Here is a 24,775-nt window from a genome sequence, read left to right on the forward strand (position 1 = left end):
GTTAGTTTAGTTGCTGTATATTACTAGCCATTAATGGCTAGTAATATACAGCAACTAAACTAACCACACCATCTGTACCTACTCCCCTTAATGGCTTGATGGTTTGGTTAGTTTAGTTGCTGTATATTACTCCCCTTAATGGCTAGTAATATACAGCAACTAAACTAACCAAACCATCTATACCTAGGATGGTGTATCCAATGTAACCATGTATCCAATGTAACCATGTAATGGCTACAGATGGTTTGGTTAGTTTAGTTGCTGTATATTACTAGCCATTAAGGGGTTACATTGGATACAACATCCTATTTCAATATAATATAATGTTTAATATAGGCCATGTTTAATATAATATCATGTTTAATATAATATGTTTAATATAGGCCATGTTTAATATAATATAATGTTTAATATAGGCCATATTTAATATAATATATTGTTTAATATAATATCATGTTTAATATAATGTTTAATATAGGCCATATTTAATATAATATAATGTTTAATATAGGCCATATTTAATATAATATAATGTTTAATACAGGCCATGTTTAATATAATATAATGTTTAATATAATATCATGTTTAATATAATATGTTTAACATAGGCCATGTTTAATATAATATAATGTTTAATATAATATCATGTTTAATATAATATGTTTAATATAGGCCATGTTTAATATAGGCCATGTTTACTATAATATCATGTTTAATATAATATCATGTTTAATATAATGTTTAATATAATATCATGTTTAATATAATATCATGTTTAATATAATATCATGTTTAATATAATATGTTTAATACAGGCCATGTTTAATATAATATAATGTTTAATATAATATCATGTTTAATATAATATGTTTAAATTAGGCCATGTTTAATATAATATAATGTATAATATAGGCCATATTTAATATAATATATTGTTTAATATAATATCATGTTTAAAATAATATAATGTTTAATATAATATCATGTTTAATATAATGTTTAATATAGGCCGTATTTAATATAATATCATGTTTAATGTAATATGTTTAATATAGGCCATGTTTAATATAATATAATGTTTAATATAATATCATGTTTAATATAATATGTTTAATATAGGCCATGTTTAATATAATATAATGTTTAATATAGGCCATGTTTACTATATATAATGTTTAATATAATATCATGTTTAATATAATGTTTAATATAGGCCGTATTTAATATAATATCATGTTTAATATAATATGTTTAATATAGGCCATGTTTAATATAATATAATGTTTATTATAAGCCATGTTTAATATAATGTTTAATATAGGCCGTATTTAATATAATATCATGTTTAATATAATATGTTTAATATAGGCCATATTTAATATAATATAATGTTTAATATAAGCCATGTTTAATGTTATTTTTTGCCTAGTATATGTGCTTGGTTGAGTTTGTGTAAATAATGATTTGGGTTTAACACTTTGTTGTTCGTATGTTTTAAAGGTTTTTCACCTTCCTGTTTGTGGTCAATAAATCCGCAAACCGAGTGAAATCCGGAGTCTGGTCAAATCTTCCAAGGAAGTAAGTAACTAGGTAACAGGTAAGTAACAGACAGAAACATTTGCAAATGTATGAAAAGTCAAAAAACAAAGACATCACATGTAAGCATTCAGAGCCTTCGCTGAATACTTTGTGAATTATATTTATATAGCGCTTTTCTCTAGTGACTCAAAGCGCTTTACATAGTGAAACCCAATGTCTAAGTTACATTTAAACCAGTGTAGGTGGGTAAAGTGTCTGTCTTGCCCAAGGACACAACGGCAGTGACGAGGAGGGCGGAAGCGGGAATCGAACCTGGAACGCTCAAGTTGCTGGCACGGCCGCTCTACCAACCGAGTTATACCGCCCCAACCAACCCAGGTAAGGTTCCCTATGTTGAGTCAAATTAAGCTGCGCTCCTAATACATTTATGTTTTTATTATAACAAAATTGTGTTTTTGTCATTTTAGTCATTCGTTTTACAAACTCAGGAAATAAGAACCAATAGTAGTGTTTGCTATTGTTTTGCACTTATTTAATGTATTATACATAACAAAAAAAAAACAAGGTAATTCTATCATAATAATAATACTGATTAATATTGTTACCCCGCTATTAGTGATGGGTCCGGCAACACCGATGCATCGGCGCATGCGTCGAGCTCATAGAGCAAAACCCTGTGCCGGTGCGCGTACCGCTTTTAGAAAGTCACGTGACCGATCATGAGCTGTTTTGGTCACGTGACCGATACGCCAACTGTGTCGCCTCCTCTGTGCCCTGTGAGCGGCTCTTTTCTACAGCCGGAGAAATAATAACTAAGAAGAGAAATCGTCTAAAATGTAATACGTCAGAAAAACTTTTTTTTTTTTTTTTTTCAATAAAAATGTCCGTCCATCCATCCATCCATCTTCTTCCGCTTATCCAAGGTCGGGTCGCGGGGGCAGCAGCCTAAGCAGGGAAGCCCAGACTTCCCTCTCCCCAGCCACTTCATCCAGCTCCTCCCGGGGGATCCCGAGGCGTTCCCAGGCCAGCCGGGAGACATAGTCTTCCCAACGTGTCCTGGGTCTTCCCCGTGGCCTCCTACCGGTCGGACGTGCCCTAAACACCTCCCGAGGGAGGCGATCGGGTGGCATCCTGACCAGATGCCCGAACCACCTCATCTGGCTCCTCTCGATGTGGAGGAGCAGCGGCTTTACTTTGAGCTCCCCCCGGATGGCAGAGCTTCTCACCCTATCTCTAAGGGAGAGCCCCGCCACCCGGCGGAGGAAACTCATTTCGGCCGCTTGTACCCGTGATCTTGTCCTTTCGGTCATAACCCAAAGCTCATGACCATAGGTGAGGATGGGAACGTAGATCGACCGGTAAATTGAGAGCTTTGCCTTCCGGCTCAGCTCCTTCTTCACCACAACGGATCGATACAGCGTCCGCATTACTGAAGACGCCGCACCGATCCGCCTGTCGATCTCACGATCCACTCTTCCCTCACTCGTGAACAAGACTCCAAGGTACTTGAACTCCTCCACTTGGGGCAAGATCTCCTCCCCAACCCGGAGATGGCACTCCACCCTTTTCCGGGCGAGAACCATGGACTCGGACTTGGAGGTGCTGATTCTCATCCCAGTCGCTTCACACTCAGCTGCGAACCGATCCAGCGAGAGCTGAAGATCCTGGCCAGATGAAGCCATCAGGACCACATCATCTGCAAAAAGCAGAGCCCTAATCCTGCAGCCACCAAACCAGATCCCCTCAACGCCTTGACTGCGCCTAGAAATTCTGTCCATAAAAGTTATGAACAGAATGGGTGACAAAGGGCAGCCTTGGCGGAGTCCAACCCTCACTGGAAACGTGTCCGACTTACTACCGGCAATGCGGACTAAGCTCTGACACTGATCATACAGGGAGCGGACTGCCACAATCAGACAGTCCGATACCCCATACTCTCTGAGCACTCCCCACAGGACTTCCCGAGGGACACGGTCGAATGCCTTCTCCAAGTCCACAAAACACATGTAGACTGGTTGGGCAAACTCCCATGCACCCTCAAGGACCCTGCCGAGAGTATAGAGCTGGTCCACAGTTCCACGACCAGGACGAAATGTGTAAAAAAAAAAAAATTAAAACAATTCCCAGTCCACAATCATCCACAACACGTTCTCTTACATTTCCATGTTACGATACATGTTCACATTATTTATTGACTGTATCTAAAAAAGATAAAAATATATTTTTGTTTAAATGAAGATATTAAATAATCCTAAATGAAATACAATGACTTGGTTTATATTATTGTATATACTAGGGCAGGGGTCACCAACGCGGTGCCCGCGGTCACCAGGTAGCCCGTAAGGACCAGATCAGTCGCCCGCTGGCCTGTTCTAAAAATAGCTCAAAGAGCAGCACTTACCAGTGAGCTGCCTCTATTTTTTAAATTGTATTTATTTACTAGCAAGCTGGCTTTGCTCGACATTTTTAATTCTAAAAGAGACAAAACTCAAATAGAATTTGAAAATCCAAGAAAATATTTTAAAGACTTGGTCTTCACTTGGAATAAGCGGTAGAAAATGGATGGATGGATGGGTCTTCACTTGTTTAAATAAATTCATTTATTTTTTTACTTTGCTTCTTATTACTTTTAGAAATACAATTTTAGAGAAAAAATACAACCTTAAAAATGATTTTAGGATTTTTAAACAAATATACCTTTTTACCTTTTAAATGTCTTCCTCTTCTTTCTTGACAATTTAAATCAATGTTCAAGTAAAAATTTTTTGTTTTTATTGTAAAGAATAATAAATATTTTAGCTTCTGGTTTTTCAACGAAGAATATTTGTGAAATATTTCTTCAAACTTACTATGATTAAAATTCAAAAAAAATATTCTGGCAAATCCAGAAAATCTGTAGAATCAAATTTAAATCTTATTTCAAAGTATTTTGAATTTCTTTTAAAATTGTTGTTCTGGAAAATCTAGAAGAAATACTGATTTGTCTTTGTTAGAAATATAGCTTGGTCCAATTTGTTAAATATTCTAACAAAGTGCAGATTGGATTTTAACCAATTTAAAAACATGTCATCAAAATTCTAAAATTTATCTTAATCAGGAAAAATTACTAATGATGTTCCATAAATTCTTTTTTTAATTTTTTCAAAAAGATTCAAATTAGCTAGTTTTTCTCTTCTTTTTGTCGGTTGAATTTTGAATTTTAAAGAGTCGAAATTGAAGATAAACTATGTTTCAAAATGTTATTTTAATTTTTTTTCGTGTTTTCTCCTCTTTTAAACCGTTCAATTAAGTGTTTTTTTCATCATTTATTCTCTACAAAAAACCTTCCGTAAAAGGAAAAAAAAAATGTACGACGGAATGACAGACAGAAATACCCATTTTTTTATATATATAAATTTATTTATTTAGCTATTCTTGTTTAAATCACACTTACGTGTAACTTACAAATGACAATATATTTATTTATTTAAGTGTGTATCAAACTGGTAGCCCTTCGCATTAATCAGTACCCAAGAAGTAGTTTTTGGTTTCAAAAAGGTTGGTGACCCCTGTACTAGGGCATCAAATCAGTGTCAGTTGAGTCGGTCCATAGGTTGCCTGTAGGGATTTTTAATGTCCAGCAGATGTCAGTATTTAGTGACACAGTATCGACACAGTATCAATACAGTTTTGCAATGTGTCGAAACGCTTCATGACGCCTCATCAACCCATCTCTACCCGCTATCCTTTTGTTTTGTTGGAAAATTGAATCATCAGAATGTAATTAAGTACCGCAGTACTAATGAAGTAAAAACGGTAGTTTGGTAATGCTTTTGAGAAACTTGGCTAATAGCCAGTGGCTAACGTCCCTCCGCAGTGTCCTAATCCTCGCCTCCGTTGCGACAAACAAACTATGTTTCGTACAAGTATTACTTTTAAACATGCTTCACTACTAGAGATGCGCGGTTTGCGGACACAACCGCGGAGTCCACGGATTATCCGCGGGTCGGGCGGTTGAAATAAAAAAAAATTAGATTTTATCCGCGGGTCGGGTCGGGCGGTTGGAATAAAAAAAATATTAGATTTTAAATAGATTCAGGCGGGTGGCAGTTAAACCAATTCGGAAATATATATACATACCGCATTTTCCGCACTATAAGGCGCACCTAAAAACCACAAATTTTCTCAAAAGCTGACAGTGCGCCTTATAACCCGGTGCGCTTTACATATGGATAAATATTAAGATTAATTTTCATAAAGTTTCGGTCTCGCAACTTCGGTAAACAGCCGCCATCTTTTTTCCCGGTAGAACAGGAAGCGCTTCTTCTTCTACGCAAGCAACCGCCAAGGTAAGCACCCGCCCCCATAGAACAGGAAGCGCTTCTTCTTCTACTGTAAGCAACCACCCGCCCGCGTAGAAGAAGAAAAAGCGCGCGGATATACCGTACGTTTCATTTCCTTTGTGTGTTTACATCTGTAAAGACCACAAAATGGCTCCTACCAAGTGACAGGGATCCGGTTCATGAAAAGACGCAATCTCTCCATCCGCACACGGATTACTATTTCACAGCAACTGATATTCCTGTGAACCGCACTGTGGATACAACGGGAGCACGTACGGTGAATATTCGCACCACAGGGAATGAGAAGTCATCCTTCACTGTGGTTCTAGCTTGCCATGCTAATGGCCAGAAACTTCCACCCATGGTGATATTCAAAAGGAAGACCTTGCCAAAAGAGACCTTTCCAGCCGGCGTCATCATAAAAGCTAACTCGAAGGGATGGATGAAGAAAAGATGAGCGAGTGGTTAAGGTAAGTTTAAGTTTACGCGAAGAGGCCGGGTGGCTTTTTTTCAGCAGCTCCGTCCATGTTGATATACGATTCCATGACTGTTTTTTTGACATTCCTTTTAGCGCAGTTAGATGCGGCTTACAACACGGGGCGGCTTATGGGTGGACAAAGTTTTGAAATATGCCGTTCATTGAAGGCGCGGCTTATAACCCAGGGCGCCTTATGGTGCGGAAAATACGGTAGTTAAATGTTGTTACCCACATACGAAAAACGAGCAGGCACCTGCAGAAGAAGAAAAAAAAAGAGAGATGGCAACGCCGGCAGCAAACGTGGTACGCGACAAACTAAAAAAGGGAATACTAAAGACCAGGGGGGAAAAAAGGCCAGAAAAGTTCAGCGTGGACTCGTTTTTATGAGGTTGTAAATCAGGATGATAGTAATGCTGGCTACGTGATTTGCAAGAGCTGTGACGCTGTTTATGTCTATGACAGTCACAAAACCGGGACATCTAACATGGTGCATCACATTTGTGCAAAACCCCGAACCTCCACAAACACCCTGAGCATGAGCAGTTTCGTCCGCCGTGATCCCAGAAGAGTGCCACAGGATAATAATAATAATAATAATAATAATAATAACTGGGATTTATATAGCGCTTTTCTAAGTACCCAAAGTTGCTTTACATGTAGAACCCATCAATCATTCACACCTGGTGGTGGTAAGCTACTTTCATAGCCACAGCTGCCCTGGGGTAGACTGACGGAAGCGTGGCTGCAATTTGCGCCAACGGCCCCTCCGACCAGGCCCGGCCCTAACCAATCTGGCGCCCGGGGCAAGATTTTAGGTTGCGCCCCCCCACATCGGCAGTGAAGTGTATATACTCACAAGAAACCGAATAGCTTTGTCTTTGACCTTTTTTTTTTTTTTTTTACTTACAACTATACCTAATATATAAAGGGGTGGAAAAGTGACTATTACCTGCAGGGCAAACATTAGCTAACCAGAAGGCAATAACACCTGCTTAAAAGATCTAATACAAATGTCCCTGAGGAATGTAAGGTGGGAGTACTGTAATTACCTAACGTTACATTATTATTTTCCATAACAATTTAGCCCCCTCCACAATATTAACCCGACGTTAAAACAGAACTAACTATTTATTGATTAGCAATTGCCGAATCATGTAACATTAGCTTAATGCTAAAAAGCCAGGTTACTATCACATTCTGTGACAGACAAATAATTTCATGTAGGCTAACGTTACCTACCTGCTACCTCTGTCTTTTCTCGTTTCTCCTCCTCTTCTTTTCCCTTTTTTCTTCCCTGGGCACCTGACAGTTTTGGCCGTTTTGACATCTTGTGTTGATTTTTTGATGTGGTGACGTCCAAAAAGAGTCATGATACGGGAAGGGAGGGGGCGCATCGTGCGGGGGGAGGGGGGGGGGCGTAATGTTGTAACAAATAATATTTCTATTAAATAGGCTTTACTTTGCATTTTAATTAACGTGGGATTATTTTTTGTATTTAGAAATAATAGTACCAACTTTTTTTTTTTTTTTTTCTTTTTTTTCTCCAACATTTGTGGCACTGGCGTGGCGCCCCCTGATGGACGGCGCCCTTAGCATTTGCCTATACGGCCTATGCCACGGGCCGGCCCTGCCTCCGACCACCACCTATCATTCATCATTCAATTCACCGGTGTGAGTGGCACCGGGGGCAAAGGGTGAAGTGTCCCGCCCAAGGACACAACGGCAGCGATTTTGGATGGTAAGAGGCGGGGAGCGAACCTGCAACCCTCAGGTTTCTGGCACGGTTGCTCTACCCACTACGCCATGCCGGATGTTAAAACAAGATAGAACGCAGCTGCCTGCAGCAGTTTGAGTGGCGCGAGCGCGCTTGGAGGTGCGCTCAGCGCGGCTCCCAGGTGATTGCGCACTGGTGTGCGTCTGGGCCGTGACAGCGTGGCACGCATTGAATGTCTCTGCTGCATTGGATCAGTCTCCTTTCTTTAACAGGCAAAAGCTTTATAACCTCACTAATGCCTTGCATCGTCTATATTAGATATACAGGTAAAAGCCAGTAAATTAGAATATTTTGAAAAACTTGATTTATTTCAGTAATTGCATTCAAAAGGTGTAACTTGTACATTATATTTATTCATTGCACACAGACTGATGCATTCAAATGTTTATTTCATTTAATTTTGATGATTTGAAGTGGCAACAAATGAAAATCCAAAATTCCGTGTGTCACAAAATTAGAATATTACTTAAGGCTAATACAAAAAAGGGATTTTTAGAAATGTTGGCCAACTGAAAAGTATGAAAATGAAAAATATGAGCATGTACAATACTTGGTTGGAGCTCCTTTTGCCTCAATTACTGCGTTAATGCGGCGTGGCATGGAGTCGATGAGTTTCTGGCACTGCTCAGGTGTTATGAGAGCCCAGGTTGCTCTGATAGTGGCCTTCAACTCTTCTGCGTTTTTGGGTCTGGCATTTTGCATCTTCCTTTTCACAATACCCCACAGATTTTCTATGGGGCTAAGGTCAGGGGAGTTGGCGGGCCAATTTAGAACAGAAATACCATGGTCCGTAAACCAGGCACGGGTAGATTTTGCGCTGTGTGCAGGCGCCAAGTCCTGTTGGAACTTGAAATCTCCATCTCCATAGAGCAGGTCAGCAGCAGGAAGCATGAAGTGCTCTAAAACTTGCTGGTAGACTGCTGCGTTGACCCTGGATCTCAGGAAACAGAGTGGACCGACACCAGCAGATGACATGGCACCCCAAACCATGGTTTGGGTTGGTTTGGTTTGCATTTCCTTTGGAAATCGAGGTCCCAGAGTCTGGAGGAAGACAGGAGAGGCACAGGATCCACGTTGCCGGAAGTCTAGTGTAAAGTTTCCACCATCAGTGATGGTTTGGGGTGCCATGTCATCTGCTGGTGTCGGTCCACTCTGTTTCCTGAGATCCAGGGTCAACGCAGCCGTCTACCAGCAAGTTTTAGAGCACTTCATGCTTCCTGCTGCTGACCTGCTCTATGGAGATGGAGATTTCAAGTTCCAACAGGACTTGGCGCCTGCACACAGCGCAAAATCTACCCGTGCCTGGTTTACGGACCATGGTATTTCTGTTCTAAATTGGCCCGCCAACTCCCCTGACCTTAGCCCCATAGAAAATCTGTGGGGTATTGTGAAAAGGAAGATGCAGAATGCCAGACCCAAAAACGCAGAAGAGTTGAAGGCCACTATCAGAGCAACCTGGGCTCTCATAACACCTGAGCAGTGCCAGAAACTCATCGACTCCATGCCACGCCGCATTAACGCAGTAATTGAGGCAAAAGGAGCTCCAACCAAGTATTGTACATGCTCATATTTTTCATTTTCATACTTTTCAGTTGGCCAACATTTCTAAAAATCCCTTTTTTGTATTAGCCTTAAGTAATATTCTAATTTTGTGACACACGGAATTTTGGATTTTCATTTGTTGCCACTTCAAATCATCAAAATTAAATGAAATAAACATTTGAATGCATCAGTCTGTGTGCAATGAATAAATATAATGTACAAGTTACACCTTTTGAATGCAATTACTGAAATAAATCAAGTTTTTCAAAATATTCTAATTTACTGGCTTTTACCTGTATAACAACGGGCGGGTGCGGTTTTGATTAAATGTTAGTTCGGGTGTATGGCGGATGGTTGACGACTTTTGTGATGCGGTTGCGGATGAAATAATTGCCTATCCGCGCATCTCTATTCACTACACATTGAAAGGAGGGAGTATTTGTTATTTAATCTCAAATAAAACTCATCAAGTCGTCAATTTTCAGATTTACCATCTTAGATTTATCCTACAGTATGATTGTTCGAAGCAAAAAAAAAAAAAAAAATACCGAAAGGAGACATCCTGCCACCTCTGGCTCCTCGCAAAATGTCTCTTCTCCTTATTCCCAAGGAATAAGGAGAAGTTCTGTTCCAAAAGAGGTTTTGGGTTGTCTTCGTCCCCTCTGACTCCGGTTTCCATGGCTACTGTTCCTCTGCAGGCTTATCTTGATTAATGCCGCTCGCTAATACCTCACACCCTCTAATGTGTGTCCCTGTTTCAAGTAATACATAATGATTTACTACAATAACTATATGGTAGTTAGCATGCAAAGATATGATGGAAATATCAACATACTCATTTTATTAGATGTATTAGTATGCTAACAAAATGTGTAGTTAGCTTTGAAAACATTCAAATCCTTCACTACACACTTGACAGGGGTGTCAAACTCATTTTAGATGGGGGGGGCCACATTTACTCCCAAGTGGGACAGACTGGTAAAATCACGGCACGATAACTTAAAAATAAAGACAATTTCAGATTGTTTTCTTTGTTTAAAAATAGTACAAGCACTTTCTGGAAATGTACAAATCATAATCCATCCATCCATCCATCTTCTTCCGCTTATCCGAGGTCGGGTCGCGGGGGCAGCAGCCTAAGCAGGGAAGCCCAGACTTCCCTCTCCCCAGCCACTTCGTCCAGCTCCTCCCGGGGGATCCCGAGGCGTTCCCAGGCCAGCCGGGAGACATAGTCTTCCCAACGTGTCCTGGGTCTTCCTCGTGGCCTCCTACCGGTCGGACATGCCCTAAACACCTCCTTAGGGAGGCGCTCGGGTGGCATCCTGACCAGATGCCCGAACCACCTCATCTGGCTCCTCTCGATGTGGAGGAGCAGCGGCTTTACTTTGAGCTCCTCCCGGATGACAGAGCTTCTCACCCTATCTCTAAGGGAGAGCCCCGCCACCCGGCGGAGGAAACTCATTTCGGCCGCTTGTACCCGTGATCTTGTCCTTTCGGTCATAACCCAAAGCTCTTGACCATAGGTGAGGATGGGAACGTAGATCGACCGGTAAATTGAGAGCTTTGCCTTCCGGCTCAGCTCCTTCTTCACCACAACGGATCGATACAGCGTCCGCATTACTGAAGACGCCGCACCGATCCGCCTGTCGATCTCACGATCCACTCTTCCCTCACTCGTGAACAAGACTCCGAGGTACTTGAACTCCTCCACTTGGGGCAAGATCTCCTCCCCAACCCGGAGATGGCACTCCACCCTTTTCCGGGCGAGAACCATGGACTCGGACTTGGAGGTGCTGATTCTCATCCCAGTCGCTTCACACTCAGCTGCGAACCGATCCAGTGAGAGCTGAAGATCCTGGCCAGATGAAGCCATCAGGACCAAATCATCTGCAAAAAGCAGAGACCTAATCCTGCAGCCACCAAACCGGATCCCCTCAACGCCTTGACTGCGCCTAGAAATTCTGTCCATAAAGGTTATGAACAGAATCGGTGACAAAGGGCAGCCTTGGCGGAGTCCAACCCTCACCGGAAACGTGTCCGACTTACTGCCGGCAATGCGAACCAAGCTCTGACACTGATCATACAGGGAGCGGACTGCCACAATCAGACAGTCCGAAACCCCATACTCTCTGAGCACTCCCCACAGGACTTCCCGAGGGACACGGTCGAATGCCTTCTCCAAGTCCACAAAGCACATGTAGACTGGTTGGGCAAACTCCCATGCACCCTCAAGGACCCTGCCGAGAGTATAGAGCTGGTCCACAGTTCCACGACCAGGACGAAAACCACACTGTTCCTCCTGAATCCGAGGTTCGACTATCCGGCGTAGCCTCCTCTCCAGTACACCTGAATAGACCTTACCGGGAAGGCTGAGGAGTGTGATCCCACGATAGTTAGAACACACCCTCCGGTTCCCCTTTTTAAAGAGAGGAACCACCACCCCGGTCTGCCAATCCAGAGGTACTGCCCCCGATGTCCACGCGATGCTGCAGAGTCTTGTCAACCAAGACAGCCCTACAGCATCCAGAGCCTTAAGGAACTCCGGGCGGATCTCATCTACCCCCGGGGCCTTGCCACCGAGGAGCTTTTTAACTACCTCAGCAACCTCAGCCCCAGAAATAGGAGAGCCCACCACAGATTCCTCAGGCACTGCTTCCTCATAGGAAGACGTGTTGGTGGGATTGAGGAGGTCTTCGAAGTATTCCCTCCACCGATCCACAACTTCCGCAGTCGAGGTCAGCAGAACACCATCCGCACCATACACGGTGTTGGCACTGCACTGCTTCCCCTTCCTGAGGCGGTGGATGGTGGTCCAGAATCGCTTCGAAGCCGTCCGGAAGTCGTTTTCCATGGCTTCCCCGAACTCCTCCCATGTCCGAGTTTTTGCCTCCGCGACCGCTGAAGCCGCACACCGCTTGGCCTGTCGGTACCTGTCCGCTGCCTCAGGAGTCCCATGAGCCAAAAGAACCCGATAGGACTCCTTCTTCAGCTTGACGGCATCCCTCACCGCCGGTGTCCACCAACGGGTTCTAGGATTACCGCCACGACAAGCACCAACTACCTTGCGGCCACAGCTCCAATCAGCCGCCTCGACAATAGAGGTGCGGAACATGGTCCACTCGGACTCAATGTCCAGCACCTCCCTCGTGACATGTTCAAAGTTCTTCCGGAGGTGGGAATTGAAACTCTCTCTGACAGGAGACTCTGCCAGACGTTCCCAGCAAACCCTCACAATGCGTTTGGGCCTGCCAGGTCTGTCCGGCATCCTCCCCCACCATCGCAGCCAACTCATCACCAGGTGGTGATCGGTAGAAAGCTCCGCCCCTCTCTTCACCCGAGTGTCCAAAACATGAGGCCGCAAATCCGATGACACAACTACAAAGTCGATCATAGAACTGCGGCCTAGGGTGTCCTGGTGCCAAGTGCACATATGGACACCCTTATGCTTGAACATGGTGTTCGTTATGGACAGTCCGTGACGGGCACAAAAGTCCAATAACAAAACACCACTTGGGTTCAGATCCGGGCGGCCATTCTTCCCAATCACGCCTCTCCAGGTTTCACTGTCGTTGCCAATATGAGCGTTGAAGTCCCCCAGTAGAACGAGGGAATCACCCGGGGGAGCACTCTCAAGTACTCCCTCGAGTGAATCCAAAAAGGGTGGGTACTCTGAGCTGCTGTTTGGCGCGTAAGCGCAAACCACAGTCAGGACCCGTTCCCCCACCCGAAGGCGGAGGGAAGCTACCCTCTCGTCCACCGGGTTGAACTCCAACATGCAGGCTCTGAGCCGGGGGTAAACAAGAATTGCCACCCCAGCCCGTCGCCTCTCACTGCTGGCAACGCCAGAGTGGAAGAGAGTCCAGCCCCTCTCGAGAGAACTGGTTCCAGAGCCCTTGCTGTGCGTCGAGGTGAGTCCGACTATATCCAACCGGAACTTCTCTACCTCGCGCACTAGCTCAGGCTCCTTCCCCCCCAGCGAGGTGACGTTCCACGTCCCAAGAGCTAGCTTCTGTAGCCGAGGATCGGACCGCCAAGTGCCCTGCCTTCGGCTACCGCCCAGCTCACATTGCACCCGACCTCTATGGCCCCTGCTATGGGTGGTGAGCCCATTGGAGGGGGGACCCACGTTGCCTCTTCGGGCTGTGCCCGGCCGGGCCCCATGGGGACAGGCCCGGCCACCAGGCGCTCGCCATCGTGCCCCAACTCCGGGCCTGGCTCCGGAGGGGGGCCCCGGTGACCCGCGTCCGGGCGAGGGAAATCTGAGTCTCGGTTCTTGCATTTCCATAGAAGTCTTCGAGCTGCTCTTTGTCTGATCCCTCACCTAGGACCTGTTTGTCTTGGGAGACCCTACCAGGGGGCATGGAAGCCCCCGGACAACATAGCTCCTAGGATCATTGGGACACGCAAACTCCTCTACCACGTTAAGGTGGCAGCTCAGAGAGGAGACAAATCATAATGTTGCGGTTAATTGTATTATATCTTTATTTGTCGTAATTTATACTTTTCTGAATAAATTTTTTTATAATGTTCATCAGTCAACTCATTGGTGTTAACTAATAAAGATAAAACAATAATATCTTCTTCCGCTTATCCGAGGTCGGGTCGCGGGGACAGCAGCCTAAGCAGGGAAGCCCAGACTTCCCTCTCCCCAGCCACTTCGTCCAGCTCCTCCCGGGGGGGATCTCGAGGCGTTCCCAGGCCAGCCTCTCGAGAGGAGCCAGAAAATTAATATTTTTTGAAAATTTTATTTCGCTAAAATGTCGTAAGGGGGGGACCCTTATACAACAATTTTAAAAAAAAGGATTTACTTCAGAAGCACAATACTGGTGTTGTAGTTGTAGGAGATGTCTCAAAACGCCATCAGGACTTCCTGTAAAACAGGAAAATTGCATAAAATGCATATTTTACGAAAAAAACATTTTCGCTAAAATGTTGTACATAAATGTTAAAAACGGACTTTCTTCAGCAGCACAATACTGGTGCTGTAGTTGTAGGAGATGTCTCAAAACGTCATCAGGAGTCCCGCCAAAACCCGAAAATGGCAGAAAATGCATTTTTTTGGAAAACTTTTTTTTGCTAAAATGTCGTAAGGGGGCATCCTTACGAAAAATTCAAAAAAACGGGTTTAATTCAACAGCACAATTCGGCTGCTGTAGTTGTAGGAGATGTCTCAAAACGTCATCAGGAGTCCCGACAAAACCCGAAAATGGCAGAAAATGCTTTTTTTGGGAAAACCTTTTTCGCAAATTTTTTTTCAAAAAAACGGACTTACTTCAGCAGCACAATTCTGGTGCTGTAGTAGTAGGAGATGTCTCAAAACGTCATCAGGAGTCCCGACAAAACCCGAAAATGGCAGAAAATGCATTTTTTATGAAAACTGTTTTTTTGCTAAAATGTCGTAAGGGGGGATCCTTAAGAAAAATTCAAAAAAACGGGCTTGATTCAGCAGCACAATACTGGTGCTGTAGTTGTAGGAGATGTCTCAAAACGTCATCAGGAGTCCCAACAAAACACGAAAATGGCAGAAAATGCTTTTTTTGGGAAAACTTTTTTCGCAAAAAAAAATTCAAAAAAACGGACTTTCTTCAGCAGCACTATTCGGATGCTATAGTTGTAGGAGATGTCTCAAAACGTCATCAGGAGTCCCGACAAAACCCGAAAATGGCAGAAAATGCATTTTTTATGAAAACTTTTTTTTGCTAAAATGTCGTGAGGGGGTATCCTTAAGAAAAATTCAAAAAAACGGGCTTGATTCAGCAGCACAATACTGGTGCTGTAGTTGTAGGAGATGTCTCAAAACGTCATCAGGAGTCCCGACAAAACCCGAAAATGGCAGAAAATGCTTTTTTTATGAAAACTTTTTTTTGCTAAAATGTCGTAAGGGGGGAGGGACCCTTACGAAAAATTCAAAAAAACGGGCTTGATTCAGCAGCACAATTCTGGTGCTGTAGTTGTATAAAATGTCTCAAAACGTCATCAGGAGTCCCAACAAAACCCGAAAATGGCAGAAAATGTGTTTTTTAGGGAAACTTTTTTTCGCTAGAATGTCGTGAGGGGGGACCCTTACGAAAAATTCAAAAAAACGGACTTGCTTCAGCAGCACAATTCTGGTGCTGTAGTTGTAGGAGATGTCTCAAAACATCATCAGGAGTCCCGACAAAACCCGAAAATGGCAGAAAATGCATTTTTTATGAAAACTTTTTTTTTTGCTAAAATGTCGTAAGGGGGGATCCTTACGAAAAATTCAAAAAAACGGGCTTGATTCAGCAGCACAATACTGGTGCTGTAGTTGTAGGAGATGTCTCAAAACGTCATCAGGAGTCCCGACAAAACCCGAAAATGGCAGAAAATGCATTTTTTATGAAAACTTTTTTTTGCTAAAATGTCGTAAGTGGGGACCCTTACGAAAAATTCAAAAAAACGGGCTTGATTCAGCAGCACAATTCGGGTGCTGTAGTTGTAGGAGATGTCTCAAAACGTCATCAGGAGTCCCAACAAAACCCGAAAATGGCAGAAAATGTGTTTTTTAGGAAAACGTTTTTTCGCTAGAATGTCGTGAGGGGGGACCCTTACGAAAAATTCAAAAAAACGGGCTTGCTTCAGCAGCACAATACTGGTGCTGTAGTTGTAGGAGATGTCTCAAAACGTCATCAGGAGTCCCGACAAAACCCGAAAATGGCAGAAAATGCATTTTTTATGAAAACTTTTTTTTGCTAAAATGTCGTAAGGGGGGACCCTTACGAAAAATTCAAAAAAACGGGCTTGATTCAGCAGCACAATTCGGGTGCTGTAGTTGTAGGAGATGTCTCAAAACGTCATCAGGAGTCCCAACAAAACCCGAAAATGGCAGAAAATGTGTTTTTTAGGAAAACTTTTTTTCGCTAGAATGTCGTGAGGGGGGACCCTTACGAAAAATTCAAAAAAACGGGCTTGCTTCAGCAGCACAATACTGGTGCTGTAGTTGTAGGAGATGTCTCAAAACGTCATCAGGAGTCCCGACAAAACCCGAAAATGGCAGAAAATGCATTTTTTATGAAAACTTTTTTTTTGCTAAAATGTCGTAAGGGGGGATCCTTAAGAAAAATTAAAAAAAACGGGCTTGATTCAGCAGCACAATACTGATGTTGTAGTTGTAGGAGATGTCTCAAAACGTCATCAGGAGTCCCGCCAAAACCCGAAAATGGCAGAAAATGCATTTTTTTGGAAAACTTTTTTTTGCTAAAATGTCGTAAGGGGGCATCCTTACGAAAAATTCAAAAAAACGGGTTTAATTCAACAGCACAATTCGGCTGCTGTAGTTGTAGGAGATGTCTCAAAACGTCATCAGGAGTCCCGACAAAACCCGAAAATGGCAGAAAATGCTTTTTTTGGGAAAACCTTTTTCGCAATTTTTTTTTCAAAAAAACGGACTTACTTCAGCAGCACAATTCTGGTGCTGTAGTAGTAGGAGATGTCTCAAAACGTCATCAGGAGTCCCGACAAAACCCGAAAATGGCAGAAAATGCATTTTTTATGAAAACTTTTTTTTTGCTAAAATGTCGTAAGGGGGGATCCTTAAGAAAAATTCAAAAAAACGGGCTTGATTCAGCAGCACAATACTGGTGCTGTAGTTGTAGGAGATGTCTCAAAACGTCATCAGGAGTCCCAACAAAACCCGAAAATGGCAGAAAATGCTTTTTTTGGGAAAACTTTTTTCGCAAAAAAAAATTCAAAAAAACGGACTTTCTTCAGCAGCACAATTCGTATGCTGTAGTAGTAGGAGATGTCTCAAAACGTCATCAGGAGTCCCGACAAAACCCGAAAATGGCAGAAAATGCATTTTTTATGAAAACTTTTTTTTTGCTAAAATGTCGTAAGGGGGGATCCTTAAGAAAAATTCAAAAAAACGGGCTTGATTCAGCAGCACAATACTGGTGCTGTAGTTGTAGGAGATGTCTCAAAACGTCATCAGGAGTCCCGACAAAACCCGAAAATGGCAGAAAATGTGTTTTTTAGGAAAACTTTTTTTCGCTAGAATGTCGTGAGGGGGGACCCTTACGAAAAATTCAAAAAAACGGGCTTGCTTCAGCAGCACAAAACTGGTGCTGTAGTTGTAGGAGATGTGTCAAAACGTCATCAGGAGTCCCGACAAAACCCGAAAATGGCAGAAAATGCTTTTTTTGGGAAAACTTTTTTCGCAAAAACAATTTAAAAAAAACGGACTTGCTTCAGCAGCACAATTCTGGTGCTGTAGTTGTAGGAGATGTCTCAAAACATCATCAGGAGTCCCGACAAAACCCGAAAATGGCAGAAAATGCTTTTTTTGGGAAAACTTTTTTCGCAAATTTTTTTTTAAAAAAACGGACTTGCTTCAGCAGCACAATTCTGGTGCTGTAGTTGTAGGAGATGTCTCAAAACATCATCAGGAGTCCCGACAAAACCCGAAAATGGCAGAAAATGCATTTTTTATGAAAACTTTTTTTTTTTGCTAAAATGTCGTAAGGGGGGATCCTTAAGAAAAATTCAAAAAAACGGGCTTGATTCAGCAGCACAATACTGGTGCTGTAGTTGTAGGAGATGTCTCAAAACGTCATCAGGAGTCCCGACAAAACCCGAAAATGGCAGAAAATGCATTTTTTTGGAAAACTTTTTTTTGCTAAAATGTCGTAAGGGGGCATCCTTACGAAAAATTCAAAAAAACGGGTTTAATTCAACAGCACAATTCGGCTGCTGTAGTTGTAGGAGATGTCTCAAAACGTCATCAGGAGTCCCGACAAAACCCGAAAATGGCAGAAAATGCTTTTTTTGGGAAAACCTTTTTCGCAAATTTTTTTTCAAAAAAACGGACTTACTTCAGCAGCACAATTCTGGTGCTGTAGTAGTAGGAGATGTCTCAAAACGTCATCAGGAGTCCCGACAAAACCCGAAAATGGCAGAAAATGCATTTTTTATGAAAACTTTTTTTTTGCTAAAATGTCGTAAGGGGGGATCCTTAAGAAAAATTCAAAAAAACGGGCTTGATTCAGCAGCACAATACTGGTGCTGTAGTTGTAGGAGATGTCTCAAAACGTCATCAGGAGTCCCAACAAAACCCGAAAATGGCAGAAAATGCTTTTTTTGGGAAAACTTTTTTCGCAAAAAAAAATTCAAAAAAACGGACTTTCTTCAGCAGCACAATTCGGATGCTGTAGTAGTAGGAGATGTCTCAAAACGTCATCAGGAGTCCCGACAAAACCCGAAAATGGCAGAAAATGCATTTTTTATGAAAACTTTTTTTTTGCTAAAATGTCGTAAGGGGGGATCCTTAAGAAAAATTCAAAAAAACGGGCTTGATTCAGCAGCACAATACTGGTGCTGTAGTTGTAGGAGATGTCTCAAAACGTCATCAGGAGTCCCGACAAAACCCGAAAATGGCAGAAAATGTGTTTTTTAGGAAAACTTTTTTTCGCTAGAATGTCGTGAGGGGGGACCCTTACGAAAAATTCAAAAAAACGGGCTTGCTTCAGCAGCACAAAACTGGTGCTGTAGTTGTAGGAGATGTGTCAAAACGTCATCAGGAGTCCCGACAAAACCCGAAAATGGCAGAAAATGCTTTTTTTGGGAAAACTTTTTTCGCAAAAACAATTTAAAAAAAACGGACTTGCTTCAGCAGCACAATTCTGGTGCTGTAGTTGTAGGAGATGTCTCAAAACATCATCAGGAGTCCCGACAAAACCCGAAAATGGCAGAAAATGCTTTTTTTGGGAAAACTTTTTTCGCAAATTTTTTTTTAAAAAAACGGACTTGCTTCAGCAGCACAATTCTGGTGCTGTAGTTGTAGGAGATGTCTCAAAACATCATCAGGAGTCCCGACAAAACCCGAAAATGGCAGAAAATGCATTTTTTATGAAAACTTTTTTTTTTTGCTAAAATGTCGTAAGGGGGGATCCTTAAGAAAAATTCAAAAAAACGGGCTTGATTCAGCAGCACAATACTGGTGCTGTAGTTGTAGGAGATGTCTCAAAACGTCATCAGGAGTCCCAACAAAACACGAAAATGGCAGAAAATGCTTTTTTTGGGAAAACTTTTTTCGCAAAAAAAAATTCAAAAAAACGGACTTTCTTCAGCAGCACTATTCGGATGCTATAGTTGTAGGAGATGTCTCAAAACGTCATCAGGAGTCCCGACAAAACCCGAAAATGGCAGAAAATGCATTTTTTATGAAAACTTTTTTTTGCTAAAATGTCGTGAGGGGGTATCCTTAAGAAAAATTCAAAAAAACGGGCTTGATTCAGCAGCACAATACTGGTGCTGTAGTTGTAGGAGATGTCTCAAAACGTCATCAGGAGTCCCGACAAAACCCGAAAATGGCAGAAAATGCTTTTTTTATGAAAACTTTTTTTTGCTAAAATGTCGTAAGGGGGGAGGGACCCTTACGAAAAATTCAAAAAAACGGGCTTGATTCAGCAGCACAATTCTGGTGCTGTAGTTGTATAAAATGTCTCAAAACGTCATCAGGAGTCCCAACAAAACCCGAAAATGGCAGAAAATGTGTTTTTTAGGGAAACTTTTTTTCGCTAGAATGTCGTGAGGGGGGACCCTTACGAAAAATTCAAAAAAACGGACTTGCTTCAGCAGCACAATTCTGGTGCTGTAGTTGTAGGAGATGTCTCAAAACATCATCAGGAGTCCCGACAAAACCCGAAAATGGCAGAAAATGCATTTTTTATGAAAACTTTTTTTTTTGCTAAAATGTCGTAAGGGGGGATCCTTAAGAAAAATTAAAAAAAACGGGCTTGATTCAGCAGCACAATACTGGTGCTGTAGTTGTAGGAGATGTCTCAAAACGTCATCAGGAGTCCCGACAAAACCCGAAAATGGCAGAAAATGTGTTTTTTAGGAAAACTTTTTATCGCTAGAATGTCGTGAGGGGGGACCCTTACGAAAAATTCAAAAAAACGGGCTTGCTTCAGCAGCACAATACTGGTGCTGTAGTTGTAGGAGATGTCTCAAAACGTCATCAGGAGTCCCGACAAAACCCGAAAATGGCAGAAAATGCATTTTTTATGAAAACTTTTTTTTGCTAAAATGTCGTAAGTGGGGACCCTTACGAAAAATTCAAAAAAACGGGCTTGATTCAGCAGCACAATTCGGGTGCTGTAGTTGTAGGAGATGTCTCAAAACGTCATCAGGAGTCCCAACAAAACCCGAAAATGGCAGAAAATGTGTTTTTTAGGAAAACGTTTTTTCGCTAGAATGTCGTGAGGGGGGACCCTTACGAAAAATTCAAAAAAACGGGCTTGCTTCAGCAGCACAATACTGGTGCTGTAGTTGTAGGAGATGTCTCAAAACGTCATCAGGAGTCCCGACAAAACCCGAAAATGGCAGAAAATGCATTTTTTATGAAAACTTTTTTTTGCTAAAATGTCGTAAGGGGGGACCCTTACGAAAAATTCAAAAAAACGGGCTTGATTCAGCAGCACAATTCGGGTGCTGTAGTTGTAGGAGATGTCTCAAAACGTCATCAGGAGTCCCAACAAAACCCGAAAATGGCAGAAAATGTGTTTTTTAGGAAAACTTTTTTTCGCTAGAATGTCGTGAGGGGGGACCCTTACGAAAAATTCAAAAAAACGGGCTTGCTTCAGCAGCACAATACTGGTGCTGTAGTTGTAGGAGATGTCTCAAAACGTCATCAGGAGTCCCGACAAAACCCGAAAATGGCAGAAAATGCATTTTTTATGAAAACTTTTTTTTTGCTAAAATGTCGTAAGGGGGGATCCTTAAGAAAAATTAAAAAAAACGGGCTTGATTCAGCAGCACAATACTGGTGCTGTAGTTGTAGGAGATGTCTCAAAACGTCATCAGGAGTCCCGCCAAAACCCGAAAATGGCAGAAAATGCATTTTTTTGGAAAACTTTTTTTTGCTAAAATGTCGTAAGGGGGCATCCTTACGAAAAATTCAAAAAAACGGGTTTAATTCAACAGCACAATTCGGCTGCTGTAGTTGTAGGAGATGTCTCAAAACGTCATCAGGAGTCCCGACAAAACCCGAAAATGGCAGAAAATGCTTTTTTTGGGAAAACCTTTTTCGCAAATTTTTTTTCAAAAAAACGGACTTACTTCAGCAGCACAATTCTGGTGCTGTAGTAGTAGGACATGTCTCAAAACGTCATCAGGAGTCCCGACAAAACCCGAAAATGGCAGAAAATGCATTTTTTATGGAAACTTTTTTTTTGCTAAAATGTCGTAAGGGGGGATCCTTAAGAAAAATTCAAAAAAACGGGCTTGATTCAGCAGCACAATACTGGTGCTGTAGTTGTAGGAGATGTCTCAAAACGTCATCAGGAGTCCCAACAAAACCCGAAAATGGCAGAAAATGCTTTTTTTGGGAAAACTTTTTTCGCAAAAAAAAATTCAAAAAAACGGACTTTCTTCAGCAGCACAATTCGGATGCTGTAGTTGTAGGAGATGTCTCAAAACGTCATCAGGAGTCCCGACAAAACCCGAAAATGGCAGAAAATGCATTTTTTATGAAAACTTTTTTTTGCTAAAATGTCGTGAGGGGGTATCCTTAAGAAAAATTCAAAAAAACGGGCTTGATTCAGCAGCACAATACTGGTGCTATAGTTGTAGGAGATGTCTCAAAACGTCATCAGGAGTCCCGACAAAACCCGAAAATGGCAGAAAATGCTTTTTTTGGGAAAACTTTTTTCGCAAAATTTTTTTAAAAAAAACGGACTTGCTTCAGCAGCACAATTCTGGTGCTGTAGTTGTAGGAGATGTCTCAAAACATCATCAGGAGTCCCGACAAAACCCGAAAATGGCAGAAAATGCATTTTTTATGAAAACTTTTTTTTTTTGCTAAAATGTCGTAAGGGGGGATCCTTAAGAAAAATAAAAAAAAACGGGCTTGATTCAGCAGCACAATACTGGTGCTGTAGTTGTAGGAGATGTCTCAAAACGTCATCAGGAGTCCCGACAAAACCCGAAAATGGCAGAAAATGTGTTTTTTAGGAAAACTTTTTTTCGCTAGAATGTCGTGAGGGGGGACCCTTACGAAAAATTCAAAAAAACGGGCTTGCTTCAGCAGCACAATACTGGTGCTGTAGTTGTAGGAGATGTCTCAAAACGTCATCAGGAGTCCCGACAAAACCCGAAAATGGCAGAAAATGCATTTTTTATGAGAACTTTTTTTTGCTAAAATGTCGTAAGTGGGGACCCTTACGAAAAATTCAAAAAAACGGGCTTGATTCAGCAGCACAATTCGGGTGCTGTAGTTGTAGGAGATGTCTCAAAACGTCATCAGGAGTCCCAACAAAACCCGAAAATGTCAGAAAATGCTTTTTTTTGGAAAAAAAAATTTCGCTAAAATGTCGTAAGGGGGGAACCCTTACGAAAAATTAAAAAAAACAGACTTCTTTCAGCAGCACAATTTGGATGCTGTAGTTGTAGGAGATGTCTCAAAATGTCATCAGGAGTCCCGACAAAACCCGAAATTGGCAGAAAATGCTTATTTTGGGAAAACTTTTTTTCTCAAAAAAAACTTTAAAAAAACGGACTTGCTTCAGCAGCACAATTCTGGTGCTGTAGTTGTAGGAGATGTCTCAAAATGTCATCAGGAGTCCCGACAAAACACGGAAATGGCAGAAAATGCTTTTTTTGGGAAAACTTTTTCGCAAAAATTTTTGGGGAAAAAACTGCCTTGCTTCAGCAGCACAATTCGGATGCTGTAGTTGTAGGAGATGTCTCAAAACGTCATCAGGAGTCCCGACAAAACCCGAAAATGGCAGAAAATGCATTTTTTATGAAAACTTTTTTTTGCTAAAATCCTTAAGAAAAATTCAAAAAAACGGGCTTGCTTCAGCAGCACAATTCTGGTGCTGTAGTTGTATAAAATGTCTCAAAACGTCATCAGGAGTCCCGACAGAACCCGAAAATGGCAGAAAATGCATTTTTTATGAAAACTTTTTTTTGCTAAAATGTCGTAAGGGGGTACCCTTACGAAAAATAAAAAAAAACGGGTTTAATTCAGCAGCACAATTCTGGTGCTGTAGTTGTAGGAGATGTCTCAAAACGTCATCAGGAGTCCCGACAAAACCCGAAAATGGCAGAAAATGCATTTTTTATGAAAACTTTTTTTTGCTAAAATGTCCTTACGAAAAATTCAAAAAAACGGGCTTGATTCAGCAGCACAATACTGGTGCTGTAGTTGTAGGAGATGTCTCAAAACGTCATCAGGAGTCCCGACAAAACCCGAAAATGGCAGAAAATGCTTTTTTTGGGAAAACTTTTTTCGCAAAAAAAAATTCAAAAAAGCGGACTTGCTTCAGCAGCACAATTCTGGTGCTGTAGTTGTAGGAGATGTCTCAAAATGTCATCAGGAGTCCCAACAAAACACGGAAATGGCAGAAAATGCTTTTTTTGGGAAAACTTTTTCGCAAAAATTTTTTGGGAAAAAACTGCCTTGCTTCAGCAGCACAATTCGGATGCTGTAGTTGTAGGAGATGTCTCAAAACGTCATCAGGAGTCCCGACAAAACCCGAAAATGGCAGAAAATGCATTTTTTATGAAAACTTTTTTTTGCTAAAATGTCCTTACGAAAAATTCAAAAAAACGGGCTTGATTCAGCAGCACAATACTGGTGCTGTAGTTGTAGGAGATGTCTCAAAACGTCATCAGGAGTCCCGACAAAACCCAAAAATGGCAGAAAATGCATTTTTTATGAAAACTTTTTTTTTTGCTAAAATGTCGTAAGGGGGGATCCTTAAGAAAAATTCAAAAAAACGGGCTTGCTTCAGCAGCACAATTCTGGTGCTGTAGTTGTATAAAATGTCTCAAAACGTCATCAGGAGTCCCGACAAAACCCGAAAATGGCAGAAAATGTGTTTTTTAGGAAAACTTTTTTTTGCTAAAATGTCGTAAGGGGGGACCCTTACGAAAAATTCAAAAAAACGGGCTTTCTTCAGCAGCACAATTCTGGTGCTGTAGTTGTAGGAGATGTCTCAAAATGTCATCAGGAGTCCCGACAAAACACGGAAATGGCAGAAAATGCTTTTTTTGGGAAAACTTTTTCGCAAAAATTTTTTGGGAAAAAACTGCCTTGCTTCAGCAGCACAATTCGGATGCTGTAGTTGTAGGAGATGTCTCAAAACGTCATCAGGA

The sequence above is a fragment of the Nerophis lumbriciformis genome, linkage group LG17 (genome assembly GCF_033978685.3).
Source record: "Nerophis lumbriciformis linkage group LG17, RoL_Nlum_v2.1, whole genome shotgun sequence".
Lineage (NCBI taxonomy): Eukaryota > Metazoa > Chordata > Actinopteri > Syngnathiformes > Syngnathidae > Nerophis > Nerophis lumbriciformis.